This window comes from Mizuhopecten yessoensis, unplaced genomic scaffold (assembly GCF_002113885.1).
Source record: "Mizuhopecten yessoensis strain PY_sf001 unplaced genomic scaffold, ASM211388v2 scaffold5343_2, whole genome shotgun sequence".
NCBI classification, from domain to species: Eukaryota; Metazoa; Mollusca; class Bivalvia; order Pectinida; family Pectinidae; genus Mizuhopecten; species Mizuhopecten yessoensis.
The window spans coordinates 77,140-92,041 of NW_018406002.1; the positions used below are offsets into that span (position 1 = coordinate 77,140).

The 14,902-nt window shown below is 38.2% G+C and overlaps 1 protein-coding gene across 1 annotated transcript in view; it reads right to left on the reverse strand.

Moving 5' to 3' along the window:
* Positions 1–14,054, reverse strand: part of LOC110450596 (serine/threonine-protein kinase NIM1-like) — a 47,150-nt gene extending 33,096 nt beyond the window's left edge. The window contains exon 1 of the mRNA XM_021498199.1: positions 13,912–14,054. The gene's annotated coding sequence lies outside the window, so the exon portion shown is untranslated. The remainder of the gene's footprint in view (positions 1–13,911) is intronic.
* Between the last annotated feature and the right edge of the window lie 848 nt (positions 14,055–14,902).

Sequence of the window (14,902 nt, forward strand, 5' to 3'; positions counted from 1 at the left end):
TGTCATCAACAACCCTATACAGAAATTCACTGTCATCAACAACCCTATACAGAAATTCAGCAGACTTTTTAAAAGAAGTAACAATGATTTTTTCTCTGTCTTGAAAAAAGTTTTTTGATATGAACAGATGAGAAATAATGTATTGTTAAAACAACTTAAACCAGAAAAGTGTGTAAGACATGAATGCCCCCATCACCATGTGAAATTAGTTTCAGTATTTGATCTTTGACGGGACTGGATGTGAGAGACATGGGCAACACTATATCCCCCCCCCCCCCCCCCCATTTTATTTTATATACTGTTTTACATATGTGTACATGCATACGTATATATCATCTTCACAATTCTGAAGTTTGATTCTATGCTCCAGATCACTGTGTATCACATAGGGGATTGAATGGATTGTTTTTCAACACTCACCTTGATATAAATACAGACAGATTATATCTATAAATATTCCATGAAGTCTGTTTTATATATCCTCTAATTAACACCGTCTTATCAAACTAGAACAATCTTATAGTCACAACAGTGATTGGTTCAAAGCAAATCATCTGGCCCCACTCCCAGGGGGTTCAAACCAATCATTTATACAAAATTGATTTCCCTTCCCCATAGGATGCTACTGTTCAATTTGGTCAATTAAAAGTATACCTTCATCTCCACAGAAGAAAAAGGATATTAAAGCTATTCCTCTATATCCATTACTTGGCCCCGCCCCTCTGCCCCAGGGGGCCCACACCCACTGTTTATACAAATTGAGTCCCCTTGGCCCAAGGATGCTCCAGACAAAAGTAGGATAAAAGCCCTTAATCCCTACGGTAGAAGAAGGGTTTTAAAGGTTTTACCTCTATTTCCCCTATTGGGCTCGCCCCTCTGCCCCCAGGGGGATCACACCCACCGTTTATATAAAATTCAGTCCACTTGGCCTAAGGATGCTCCAGACCAGATTTAGTCAAAATCTACTGGGCCGTTCAAGTCTAGTAGCGTTTTAAAGGAAAAGTTGACGGACGAATTGACGATTGACGCTACAATACCATAATTCTCCTGATCAGGTGAGCTGATGAGACTACTCAAATCTATTGTAGTTAATTTGTTAAAATGTACTACTATTAATAAGTAACTGTCCTGTTTTAAGCCCTGTGAGTTTCCACTCTGAATCCGAGTCTGTGATTTTTAGCCCTCTGCACTTGTTGCAGAATAACTACATAAATACAAGAGATCCCAGAGGGATCTTGGCGCCCACCTTTGTACCATCTTCATTAGTTCTTTGTCAGTTCAATCTTTTCTCTTCTTTCCTCTAATCTGTTTGATCAAGTCATGTTGACAGTAAATGCACCTTGAGGTAACTTTTGATCTAAACTTAATACTGATGTGTATAAAAGCCAACCTTCAAAGTGAGTTTGTCATTTCACGTATTTACTAGTACAGTACTTAATGTGAAAGAAATAGAATTGGTCATTGCAATATGAGAAAGATCTGTTTAGTTCTTCTTTCAATCCATTTTGTTTTTATGATCAGTCTCAAAATATAACAGGCACAACGAGGGATCAAGGGGAACCTACATATAAAATTTGAGAAAGATCCCTCCCGCACTTCCTGAGAAATAGTGATAACAAACTTTCACTATCAAAATCCAAGATTGCTACCGGTCGGCCATGTTGTTTATCTGATCAGTCTCAAAAGTTGCCCTGCACATTTACGGACCAAGGGGCATCTATATATAAAATTTGAGAAAGAACCCTCAGGTGCTTTTTGAGAAATCGAGATAACAAACTTTCATTATCAAAATCCAAGATGGCTGCCTGTCGGCCATGTTGTTTATTTGATCAGTCTCAAAAGTTGCCCTGCACAGCTAAGGACCAAGGGGAACCTACATATTACCGATAACAAGAATTGTTTAAGGACGGACGACGGACGACGGACGGACCACCGACGCAGAGTGATTTGAATAGCCCACCATCAGATGATGGTGGGCTAAAATATAGCTCCATGAAACTGAGCAGACATGGAGAAGGAAAAATCATCTGTGTTTAGATGGTGTATTACAATGATTAACCCCTTCGTAACACATATGATTCTGAATTCGGATCAATTCCCAATATCCATCTACCATATAATAAGGAAATGACAACAGATCTGATAAGTTACAAATAGGACAGAATTCTAGAAACTTTTATACATTACAGATAAAGAAAAAATGCTAGGAAAAGTTTTAGAAATCAAATTTGTTTGTAAAATCTGATTAATGGAAAGACATCATTCAAATTGACATATGAGTTCCAGATGACCTTTGAAATGTAGAAATTTAAATTCTGATATTCAGCTGCTACATGATATGAATTTTAAGGAAAATTATGAAGATTTTGTTTTATTCTCCTATAATGTCATATGTAAAGCAAGCAGGATTTTAAGTTGGAGGTGGTAATCTAGAAGGTAAACAAATTCCTAACGCCAGCAGTGTATCTTGGCAGGTAATCCAGATATTAAATATTTTTTGTCTGATGTACCTGTAACATATATTGTTGTGGGTGTTGCCATGGGAAACACAGGTAATCATGCAGTTCTGCAATAAAACTCCTGTGGAATGTACTGCTGTGTACCAAGACTAACATTCCCTAAAGTACCGAAGGAATAGAAAGTAAAATACCATTACCACAACAGGTCCCCGAGACCTGTATCGCTTACTAGTTGTACTGGACAAGAAGTTGAAATGTTTCCATTGAATTAAGGCTAATGACAGCCATCTTGGATTTTTTACTGACCCAAAGAAATAAAAGAATATTTTTATGACAATTGGTTAAAATTGATCTGTGAAATTGAGAATTACCGGTAGTAAAAAATGAATCAGTCAATCGAAAGAAAGGCAGCCATTTTGTACTTGAATCAACTAACAAAAGAACAGCACCTGTTCTGTACCATATGACAGCATCACAGGTATCCTGATTAAGGCTCGGATCATCATTGATCAGGTGGAAGGTCATCTTTGATTGGAAACTTCGAAAAAATAAGAACACTTTTCTTCAGCGCCAAGAGAGAATAGTTGTATGAAGTTTTGTCAAAACTGGCCCGATATAGAAATTGAGAAGAAGCAGAAACTGTTTCTTCCGATCCAATAGGCCTGGGCTAAGAGTCATCTTGGATTTCAAATCAGACCTGAAAATTACTCCTAGTCAGGAGATGATCATTAGCAACAATTTTTGGTAACATTTCTAGGTGAAGTTGAAATAATTTTGTCCCATTTTCCAATTTGTTGACATTCCCAAGGAGAATTTGTTTCCCTCCAGATTCTGATATTGAACTCCTTTCCTCCATTCTCCATTCTTTATCTATAAATCAATGAATCCCCTTTATCAATGGTTACTCTATGGCCATGTCTGACTTTCCCCTTTATCAATGGTTACTCTATGGCCATGTCTGACTTTCCCCTTTATCAATGGTTACTCTATGGCCATGTCTGACTTTCCCCTTTATCAATGGTTACTCTATGGCCATGTCTGACTTTCCCCTTTATCAATGGTTACTCTATGGCCATGTCTGACTTTCCCCTTTATCAATGGTTACTCTATGGCCATGTCTGACTTTCCCCTTTATCAATGGTTACTCTATGGCCATGTCTGACTTTCCCCTTTATCAATGGTTACTCTATGGCCATGTCTGACTTTCCCCTTTATCAATGGTTACTCTATGGCCATGTCTGACTTTCCCCTTTATCAATGGTTACTCTATGGCCATGTCTGACTTTCCCCTTTATCAATGGTTACTCTATGGCCATGTCTGACTTTCCCCTTTATCAATGGTTACTCTATGGCCATGTCTGACTTTCCCCTTTATCAATGGTTACTCTATGGCCATGTCTGACTTTCCCCTTTATCAATGGTTACTCTATGGCCATGTCTGACTTTCCCCTTTATCAATGGTTACTCTATGGCCATGTCTGACTTTCCCCTTTATCAATGGTTACTCTATGGCCATGTCTGACTTTCCCCTTTATCAATGGTTACTCTATGGCCATGTCTGACTTTCCCCTTTATCAATGGTTACTCTATGGCCATGTCTGACTTTCCCCTTTATCAATGGTTACTCTATGGCCATGTCTGACTTTCCCCTTTATCAATGGTTACTCTATGGCCATGTCTGACTTTCCCCTTTATCAATGGTTACTCTATGGCCATGTCTGACTTTCCCCTTTATCAATGGTTACTCTATGGCCATGTCTGACTTTCCCCTTTATCAATGGTTACTCTATGGCCATGTCTGACTTTCCCCTTTATCAATGGTTACTCTATGGCCATGTCTGACTTTCCCCTTTATCAATGGTTACTCTATGGCCATGTCTGACTTTCCCCTTTATCAATGGTTACTCTATGGCCATGTCTGACTTTCCCCTTTATCAATGGTTACTCTATGGCCATGTCTGACTTTCCCCTTTATCAATGGTTACTCTATGGCCATGTCTGACTTTCCCCTTTATCAATGGTTACTCTATGGCCATGTCTGACTTTCCCCTTTATCAATGGTTACTCTATGGCCATGTCTGACTTTCCCCTTTATCAATGGTTACTCTATGGCCATGTCTGACTTTCCCCTTTATCAATGGTTACTCTATGGCCATGTCTGACTTTCCCCTTTATCAATGGTTACTCTATGGCCATGTCTGACTTTCCCCTTTATCAATGGTTACTCTATGGCCATGTCTGACTTTCCCCTTTATCAATGGTTACTCTATGGCCATGTCTGACTTTCCCCTTTATCAATGGTTACTCTATGGCCATGTCTGACTTTCCCCTTTATCAATGGTTACTCTATGGCCATGTCTGACTTTCCCCTTTATCAATGGTTACTCTATGGCCATGTCTGACTTTCCCCTTTATCAATGGTTACTCTATGGCCATGTCTGACTTTCCCCTTTATCAATGGTTACTCTATGGCCATGTCTGACTTTCCCCTTTATCAATGGTTACTCTATGGCCATGTCTGACTTTCCCCTTTATCAATGGTTACTCTATGGCCATGTCTGACTTTCCCCTTTATCAATGGTTACTCTATGGCCATGTCTGACTTTCCCCTTTATCAATGGTTACTCTATGGCCATGTCTGACTTTCCCCTTTATCAATGGTTACTCTATGGCCATGTCTGACTTTCCCCTTTATCAATGGTTACTCTATGGCCATGTCTGACTTTCCCCTTTATCAATGGTTACTCTATGGCCATGTCTGACTTTCCCCTTTATCAATGGTTACTCTATGGCCATGTCTGACTTTCCCCTTTATCAATGGCTACTCTATGGCCATGTCTGACTTTCCCCTTTATCAATGGTTACTCTATGGCCATGTCTGACTTTCCCCTTTATCAATGGCTACTCTATGGCCATGTCTGACTTTCCCCTTTATCAATGGTTACTCTATGGCCATGTCTGACTTTCCCCTTTATCAATGGCTACTCTATGGCCATGTCTGACTTTCCCCTTTATCAATGGTTACTCTATGGCCATGTCTGACTTTCCCCTTTATCAATGGCTACTCTATGGCCATGTCTGACTTTCCCCTTTATCAATGGTTACTCTATGGCCATGTCTGACTTTCAAACGATGCTCAGCTTCTACTCATCTTCATTTCTAATCTATTTTCACATACAAATAACATGACACAAATTGAGACTTGGAAAAAACATTGTTTTACCTTTAGGCCCTCTGATGAGCTGCTTGGATCTAAACAATATCTATATAAATTAAACCTAAATTTCATAAACCTACCTGCTATGTGTTTTTTATTCATATCTAATAAATATTAAAAAGGCAATATAATCTGTTGTCATAGAACCAACAGCTTAGCCCGTAAGGAAACGGGCAAAGCTTGTTATTGCTGTTGTCCATTTTGATTATTGTACGTCATACATGATATGCAAGTTACAAAAAATTCATGATAATTATCACAATACACAGGCCTGTATTGCAATATATCATAACACAAATTTTATATGTGATTCTCAAACAGATAAAAAATAAATAAATAATAAAGCTTAATTTTTACATGTACATGTACAAATAATCAATACTCAATTCCACATCTGAGTATTGACTAAAGAGAAAGCTCATACACATTTCTTTCTTTCTTTGTAATGATGCATAACATACCCCATAGTGTGGTACAAATTTTAACAGTTTGATGTTATACTGGTTGTATACCAGGATGCCATCTGATCAGCCAGACATGAATGCAGAATGCAGTTTGAAATCTATACCTGGTTATACAGACAGGCACTTACCTGTTAAGTAGAAATATGGCTGCTACAAGTTAAAGACAATCAATGGTTGAATACCTAGCTAGGTACTGCACAGGATGTGATAAACATTGTATTGATTCACCAGTAGCACTAAAGCTTCGCTGCGACAAGATCAACGTTATTTTAGAGATATGTATCAAACCTAGTTAGAGACATGTAATGTGGCCCTGGTCATCGAGGAAGTTCCCAGGTTTGAAGCTCAATTCTCTTCCTTACAGAAGCTTCCACAAATACCAAGGGTTGTGTCCAAACCACTTATCAAATAGCTTCATGTTTTGACACTACATTCCTGCCATAAAAATTGTTCACTATTCAGAATTTCCAACAAAGTGATAATTAGGGGATAACAAGATTGCCTGTTGAAACTAACTGTGAGGACCATGCTGACAGCTCACAAAAATTAGGAAGCAGAACTCTTTTTATTTTGTATATGATATTTACATACAAGTATATGTAGTATAACGTACGTCATGTTTGTTTTGCGTTTCCTCATTTTTCATCATAGATTTTTCTTTTTACAAATACTTCTGAATTAATCAAATTCTGTAAAATAGTATAACATAGGCATCTAGAGTATTCACCAATATACTGTATTGGGGCTAACAATATGTACTGAATTGGGGCTAACAATATGTACTGAATTGGGGCTAACAATATGTACTGAATTGGGGCTAACAATATACTGTATTGAGGCTAACAATATACTGTATTGGGGCTATAACAATATACTGTATTGAGGCTAACAATATATTGTATTGGGGCTATAACAATATACTGTATTGGGGCTATAACAATATACTGTATTGGGGCTAACAATATGTACTGTATTGGGGCTAACAATATACTGTATTGGGGCTATAACGATATACTGTATTGGGGCTATAACGATATACTGTATTGGGGCTAACAATATGTACTGTATTGGGGTTAACAATATACTGTATTGGGGCTATAACAATATACTGTATTGGGGCTAACAATATACTGTATTGGGGCTAACAATATACTGTATTGAGGCTAACAATATACTGTATTGGGGCTAACAATATACTGTATGGGGGCTAACAATATACTGTATTGGGGCTAACAATATACTGTATTGTGGCTATAACAATATACTGTATTGGGGCTAGCAATATACTGTATTGGGGCTAACAATATACTGTATGGAGGCTAACAATATACTGTATTGGGGATAACAATATACTGTATTGGGGATAACAATATACTGTATGGGGGCTAACAATATACTGTATTGGGGCTAGCAATATACTGTATTGGGGCTAACAATATGTACTGTATTGGGGCTAAAACTATACTGTATGGGGGCTAACAATATACTGTATTGGGGCTAACAATATATATATTGGGGCTAACACATAAATTCTAAAATATGCACAGTGGGCTTGTTGCAAGATAATGAAATTATGAGCATTTGCTGATCTGGATCCGTGGGCTTTTTGCTGTATACCGGTAATGAAAATAGCATTCGCTGAGCTGGATCTTCTAGACATGGATGGGCTTGTTGCATCATCCTGTGACAGTACATCTACTAACGTTTAGCAAGGTTTATCCTGAAATTCTGAGTACTTAAACTGGACTATGGAACTAGATTTAACATTAATTTACATTAATTTACATATGGCATCGTTTGAGCTGTTCTTTCAGATAAAATAATTAGATGTTGAAAATGCTCAATTTTAGGGTCCAAAATCGGGAGTTTTCTCCAATATCGAGAGAGTTGGCAAGTACGAAAATCATCTAGGGTTGTTGACATCACCAACCTGTCATGATTATCAAGAAATACATCAGTAGTTAGGTGAATACATTTATACACAGGATAAATGTATGTTATACTAATTAATTACATACTCAGATGTTCTAATTCCCTGACACAGGATGAATGTATGTTATAATTACGAACTCAGCCATTCTAATTCCCTGATCAGAGTTGCTATAGGTTAGTGTAATATGATTGGCCATTGCATTCTAATAGCGATGACTTTGATACTGGGCAGTAACTACTTAGAAACATTATGGCATTTAGCAGATGGCCGTCCACGTAATGATTGATTGTTTAATGCCCACACCTGTAGTGGACACCTGAGGACTCTAACCTGGCAGTGACCACCAACAATGACCAGTAATTACGTACTAATAGTTGTTCAGTAGGGAAAGCCTTGCCCCAGTTTGTCAGTACATCACCTTTCCACTGCCAATTGCTTGTTAACATGTTGAAATGCTGTTATTAAGAAAAATTTAACCAGCCATAATTCAAGGTAACAGATTTTTACATTGATAATGTGAACCTGTCTTTTAAGACCAATAAAACTAAAACTAAAACATTTGAGATATTTCTAGACAGGTGATAGAGCTATAGACGGGTGACAGAGCTACAAACAGGTGATAGAGCTATAGACAAGTGACAGAGCTATAGACAGGTGATAGAGCTATAGACAGGTGATAGAGCTATAGACAGGTGATAGAGCTATAGACAGGTGATAGAGCTACAGACAGGTGATAGAGCTACACACAGGTGACAGAGAGCGATAGACAAGTGCTAGAGCTATAGACAGGTGATAGAGCTGAAGGCAGGTGACAGAGCTACAAATAGGTGACAGAGAGCGATAGACAAGTGCTAGAGCTATAGACAGGTGACAGAGCTAAACACAGGTGACAGAGAGCGATAGACAAGTGCTAATGCTATAGACAGGTGATAGAGCTATAGACAAGCGTAGACCTATAGACAGGTGACAGAGCAACAAACAGGTGACAGAGAGCGATAGGCATGTGATAGAGCTAGAGACAGGTGATAGAGCTACAGACAGGTGTAAGAGCTATAGCCAGGTGACAGAGCTACACACAGGTGACAGAGAGCGATAGACAGGTGCTAGAGCGATAGACAGGTGATAGAGCTATAGACAAGTGTAGACCTATAGACAGGTGACAGAGCTACACACAGGTGACAGAGAGCGATAGACAGGTGCTAGAGCTATAGACAGGTGACAGAGCTACAAACAGGTGACAGAGAGCGATAGACATGTGATAGAGCTTTAGACATGGGATAGAGCTTTAGACAGGTGATAGAGCTACAGACAGGTGATACAGCTATAGATAGGTGACAGAGAGCGATAGACAAGTGCTAGAGCTATAAACAGGTGATAGAGCTAAAGGCGGGTGATAGGGCTACAGACAGGTGACAGAGCTACACACAGGTGACAGAGAGCGATAGACAAGTGCTAATGCTATAGACAGGTGATAGAGCTAAAGGCAGGTGACAGAGCTACAAACAGGTGACAGAGAGCGATAGACAGGTGATAGAGTTATAGACAGGTGATAGAGCTATAGACAGGTGACAGAGCTACAAACAGGTGACAGAGAACGATAGACAGGTGATAGAGTTATAGACAGGTGACAGAGCTATAGATAGGTGATAGAGCTATAGACAGGTTATAGAGCTATAGACAGGTGACAGAGCGACAAACAGGTGATAGAGCTATAGACAGGCGATAGAGCGATAGACAGGTGATAGAGCTACAGACAGGTGACAGAGCTATAGACAGTTGATAGAGCTATAGACAGGTGATCGAGCTATAGACAGGTGACAGAGCTCAAGACAGGTGATAGAGCTATAGACGGGTGACAGAGCTATAGACAGGTGCTAGAGCTATAGACAGGTGATAGAGCTGTAGACAGGTGGTAGAGCTATAGACAGGTGATAGAGATATAGACACGTGACAGAGCTATAGACAGGAGATAGAGCTACAGACAGGTGATACAGCTATAGATAGGTGACAGAGAGCGATAGACAAGTGCTAGAGCTATAAACAGGTGATAGAGCTAAAGGCGGGTGATAGGGCTACAGACAGGTGACAGAGCTACACACAGGTGACAGAGAGCGATAGACATGTGATAGAGCTACAGACAGGGGATAGAGCTATAGACAGGGGCTAGCGCTATAGACAGGTGATAGAGCTATAGACAGGTGATAGAGCTATAGACAGGTGACAGAGCTAAAGACAGGTGATAGAGCTATAGACAGGTGATAGAGCGATAGACAGGTGATAGAGTTATAGACTGGTGATAGAGCTATAGACAGGTAACAGAGCTACAAACAGGTGACAGAGAGCGATAGACATGTGATAGAGCTACAGACAGGTGATAGAGCTATAGACAGGTGCTAGCGCTATAGACAGGTGATAGAGCTATAGACAGGTATTAGAGCTTTAGACAGGTGATAGGGCTACAGACAGGTGATAGAGCTATAGACAGGTGACAGAGCTACAAACAGGTGACACCAATTGGTACATCACGATAACTGGTCTGGACCCAGCACTGCATACATGCCTTGTATTATGTGGGTTGGCTATAAATCAATGCACCTTAAATATTTCCAATTAATCAATAGCAATGAGCAGAGGTGCAATGCCCATCAATTTGATGCCATAACCCACCCACCTATCCAAACCCCAAAAAGGGAAGTAAACAAGAGTCCCATAGGCCCTAATGCATGGTCACCTGATTGAAATCCTGACTGATACACATAGTGTTAGGTTGATCTACCTTTAAATGAATGAAATCCAATTGGGCATTTGAATGGTCCTCACTGTATAGTGAACATCAGAGAGTGATTTCAAAAATAAATCACCAGCAACTTTTAGAGATTTCATTCGAGGGCTTAATGTGCTAATGAAGACTATGGAGCCCTTGAACCCACCTGAGGGGATTATAAGCCGTCTTGAGAAAGCGTTCTGACCCTCATCAACTTTGGATTAATCATGACATGTTAGTCTAGCTCCACCTGCAAGTAACTTTCCGAGATGTCATTTGAAGATTTTTCAAAGTGACCACTTATATAATTAACATGACCACCATCTCCCCAGCATTGAAGCCCCTAGTGGAATGAACCCCTTCCAGAGTTAATTGAGTATAGATTCAAATCCTTAATATAAGGATCCTCACTCCAAGGATCATTTTATAGAATAGTTGTAAAAGTCCACCATAAAGTTTTATAAATCTTTCCTATTAAACCATGCAACTTTGTGGAAGTTTAAGTATAATGGTAAATTTGGATGAAAATGGCTGATATTTTGTATCCTTTGATCATGCTATGTTTGGGGTTATTGACATCCTTTAACAACACCCAGAGTTATTAATGAGGACAGCTCCCTAAAGGGAGACACCGGTACCGTTAGAAAGAAAAGGTAGATGGGATAGGAACTGCTGAAAGCCACATGGGCCCGCAATTTATTGGCGTTTTATGATACACATGCACCGGGATAACTTTATGTTAATTGTTATAACAGCTATTTTCAGGTATCAGGACATGACATGTGTTTTGCGCTACCCACTAGGGATTTAGCGTGTCATCCCGTGGACAGCAGGAATTCAGGTCGTTTAGGTACCCGGTCGTTTCGGTACTTCTGAAAGTCGTTTCGGTACTTCTGAAAGTCGTTTCGGTATTTCTGAAAGTCGTTTCGGTAAAGTCGTTTCGGTACTTCTGAAAGTTGTTTCGGTACTTCTGAAAATCGTTTAGGTACTTATGGAAAACGCACTTTGGTACCAAGTTTTAGTCAACGTCACCACTTTTTGCGTGCTGTATACCTTCAAGGGAAGTAACTCTAAGTCAAACTTGTGCTATAATACACGTGTTTGTATCAGATTGTTATTTTGATTTGCTCATGTTTCTAATATTTTTCTTTGATAGATTTTTTGAAGTGGTCTTTGCTTGTTTTGATACAGTCCATGTATATTTGATATAAGCACGAACTTGATATCTAATATGTCAGTGACATAAGTTTGTTTTTACACGTCACGAATCATGAATACCAAAAACAAAACAAGATTAATATTATTACATTGATGAATAATTTTATATATATAACATGTTTAATTAATAAATAGCTAAGTATAGCAGGACATATATATAACATGTTTCATTCATATTTCAATATTCAATAATTTCTAAATATAACGGGACATATATATAATGTATTAATAATAATTAATTAAGAATAATAATAATACTAAAACACATAACAATAACAATAGGTATTTCCATCCGAAACGGAAATCCCTAATTATTAGCTAAGTCTAACGGGACATATATATAACATGTTTAATTCATATTTCAATAATTTTTAAGTATAGCGGGACATATATATAACCGTCATTTTTATGACAAGTTGGTGAATTCCCTCAACGTTGAGCTACTCCGATCTACTCAGCTGCTCAGTTAAAAACGCGAACGTTAAATAAACAACCATCACGTATGTTGCGGGATCACATTTGGAGTTTGAAAACAATGATTGACTGATCTGCTTGATTGTTTTAACAACTACGAAAGCAAACGTTAAATAAACAACCAACAATAAATAATATTTATCAACTAATAAACGAAGTACCGAAAATAAACAACCAACAATAAATGACAAATGAGAAATATTTATGAACTAAAAAACGAAGTACCGAAAAAATCGGTGAAGTACCGAAACTACTTACAAAAAGTACCGAAACCTCTTATTTTTGAAGTACCGAAACTAACGTGTACCGAAACGACTGTACCCCGACAGCAGTGTCCGAACAACTGAAATTCAACCATTTTTCAATGTTTCATGAAGTCTACTGAAAATTATACTACGGTTATGACAAAATCGCATGTTTTCTGGAACTGGGTCATTTTACTAGGGGGACGGATTTGGGAACCTTCATTCTGTTATAGGTGTATTGACAGACGAGGCTATTGTACCTGTGGTACAACCAATCGCAAAAAAAAAGTTAAAAACTTCAACAGAAAAGAAAATACACAAACTGTGTATTCATGAGCAACAAAAAAGGATGAGAACCTTTCAGGAGTGGCATGGAAAAAGTCGTGGCTCAATTATGATACTGACACAAACTTAATGAAATGTAGGGTACACTCAGAAGATGATTCCGAAATGTCCAGGAAGGATTGAACAGATTTGCAACAAAAAATATATACACATGTACAGACTCCTGTTGGGGGCCTACGTAAAAAAAGAATAACACAGAAAACTGTTTCATGTTTCTGTGTCATTTCTTAAAAATCAGTCTTAAAAGGAAAAATAAAAAAAAAGGTAAGGAGCCAAAACAAGCATTTTACAGAAAATTAAAAACCTTCATTATTTGTGTAAAAACACTAAGATGCCAGGATTGTGCATCTAGCTAGGTTGATTTTCTTTTGGGGGGGACCCCCCTCCTGAATAAGAGAGGAGTACGGGGGTCCACCAGTTATTAAAAGTTAGTGCCAACCCCTGGGCCCTGCTGGATGAGCATTGTTGGTGTTACAGTATCATAGGCTGCACAGTAATATGTTGCTGTTATATTAGCGGACGATATTAGCTCTCGCCAGTCTCGGTATTTTACTGTATCGTAATAATACACATTCATAAACAGATCACATCGAATTATATAATTAGAAGTTTAGTTTGTGAAGACTGTTGGTACGCTTCTTTGCAATACAGTAAAAATTCATTTGCACCATAATCACAGCACCATATGAGAATATCTCATAAGATGAAGAGAATCCATCAGCTGTCCATGTCAGCTCAATGCAAGATAATCTATTCGATGTCTTTGAATTCGAAACAATATGTCTTACTTACCTGACGTGTAACGAACAATGAAATAAACCACAAATCCAAATTTTCACGTATTCACTTTGGTACTTCCTGCCACAAGCAACGGCGGGCTATTTTCGGTTCGTGCTCGACAGCTAAGCCCTGCTTGACGTCACCATTAGCAACATATGTACACTACGCAGGGAGGTAACTCTTGCAAACCAAAGATTAAGGATGCATAACTCATCAAAGCAAGAGACAATATTATTTTGAGATGTCTTTCGATTCGAACAAAAATGGTTTCATACATGGCTCATTAATATTTCTAAATGATTGAAAACATGTTTTGATACCAAATTTCAAATGGCGAACTGATAAATATTGCTTTTATGATTATTTTTTTCTCAGCAGGGTTGTCAATCTCCCCGACTGTGAGTGGGAGATCATATTCCTCCAGTGTATTTATTTTCGATGTGGGAGATTTAGCAACAACATTTTTTCACCAAACTGATCTTCTATTTGTACCAGTCAACTCTATGATATAACATTATTATCACTCAGCAATTCTGACTATATATATCTTTTTATAAAAAATAAAGCCACATTTTTAATGATCACCAATAGCAATATGATAAAATAAGATATCCTATCTTTATAAGATATTTGAATCCATTCCATCGTCATTATATGTATCATTTACATGATTTGATTTTTTTTGTCCTATTAATATATTACAGTCCATTTGATGCAATGTCCAAAAATGGTGCGACTCCCCTGCCTGCTTTCTGTACATATGGACTCTTGTGTTTGAATGTACTAGATATGGTTGCTTGGCAGTGTACAGCATATTCCTCGTCTTAACATTGTCGTTAATAGAACAACTTTGTTAGCCTTTCATTCCAGCTAATCACTGGTTAAATCGTGAACTATATACTTTAAACTAAGTCTAATTGTCAGTCAATTAAGATCAATGTAATTTTGGTAGCCAAATAAATACAGCCAAAATATCATAATCTTAGGTCTTCTAGTTCCTTTG